The sequence below is a fragment of the Octodon degus genome, unplaced genomic scaffold (genome assembly GCF_000260255.1).
Source record: "Octodon degus isolate 3935 unplaced genomic scaffold, OctDeg1.0 scaffold00302, whole genome shotgun sequence".
Taxonomy (NCBI): Eukaryota; Metazoa; Chordata; class Mammalia; order Rodentia; family Octodontidae; genus Octodon; species Octodon degus.
In genome coordinates, this window is record NW_004524878.1 from 809,469 (window position 1) to 810,816 (window position 1,348).

Sequence of the window (1,348 nt, forward strand, 5' to 3'; positions counted from 1 at the left end):
ATGACAAAAGTATGGGTACTTACAAATTGTATGATTATGTATCAAGAAAGCCCAATAAAAATTTAGTTTAAAATTTTCTAGACTTAATGAAATATCTTGGAAAGTAACTAAATACAAAATAAATATAGATTTACAGAGCTTTTTCTAAATGCAACTGCATAATAGAAATGAAAATGAAGAAATAGATCTTTTACAGTGAGGACAAAATTACAAAATCTAGAGGAATAATTTAAAGACAACCGTTACAAGTGTAAAGCTCTTCTTTGAAGAAAGTTGCAGAATCCTATCAAAGCACATATAACAAGATATGAACATAGAGAATGGCAGCCTTATCTGAGAAAGAGACTTATACAGGCTGAGGATATAGCTCAGCAGCATGAGTGCCTGCTTGGCAAGCACAAGGTCCTGAGTTCAGTCCCTGGTACTACAAAAAAGAAGAGAGACTTATAAAAAGCCAGTTCTGGGACTGGGGAGATGGCTCAGAGGAATAAGCTCTTCCCTGGCAAGCGCAAGGGCCTGAGTTCAATCCCCGGTTCTGCAAAATAAATAAATAAATAAATAAATAAATAAATAGCCAGTTCTTTTGAAATGAATATATAGAATTAATAGTTTTTATTAGAACCCCCAGTAAAACAATTTAGAACTTTAAAAAACTTTTATTTGTAAAACATTGGAAAAATAAATACCCAAGGCTAATTAAGAAAATACATGTAAAGAAGAGAACAAACATTATTAGAAAATAAAACATGCTACAAAGCCACCATAATCTAACAGTATGGTGTAAACCAGAAAGACTTGAATAGATCAGAGAAACAGAGACCCAGTGTAGGTTCAAGTAAAGAAAGAAATTTAATGTATTAAAACTTATCAGAGAAAATGACTAATGAATGGCACTTCCAGCTGCAAACATTCGTTTATGGGAGATGGACAGATCAACCAATAGGCACCTAGATGTCTTTAATCACTAAGGAAATGCATGTGACAACCACAATAATATTCTTTTTCATGTTCATTAGGAAATAGAATAAAAACATTCAGATTAAAACAAATGTTAGCGTTCAATCTCCAGTTCCGAAAAACAAAACAAATGTTAGCAAAGATGGAAAAATCAGAACCCTGCTGGTGAGAATATAAAGGGAGCAACCACTTTGGAAAGCAATCTGGCAATTCCTCAAAAAGTTAAATGTAGGGCCGGCGAGATAGCTCAGCACACTAAGTGCCTGCTTTGGCAAGCGCAGGGACCAAGGTTCAATCCCTAGTCCCGCATACCATGCTGGTCCTGCCCCTGGGGTGTGCTGAGCTGTGTGGTGGTGCACACCTGTAATCCCAGTGCTGAGGAGGCTGAAAA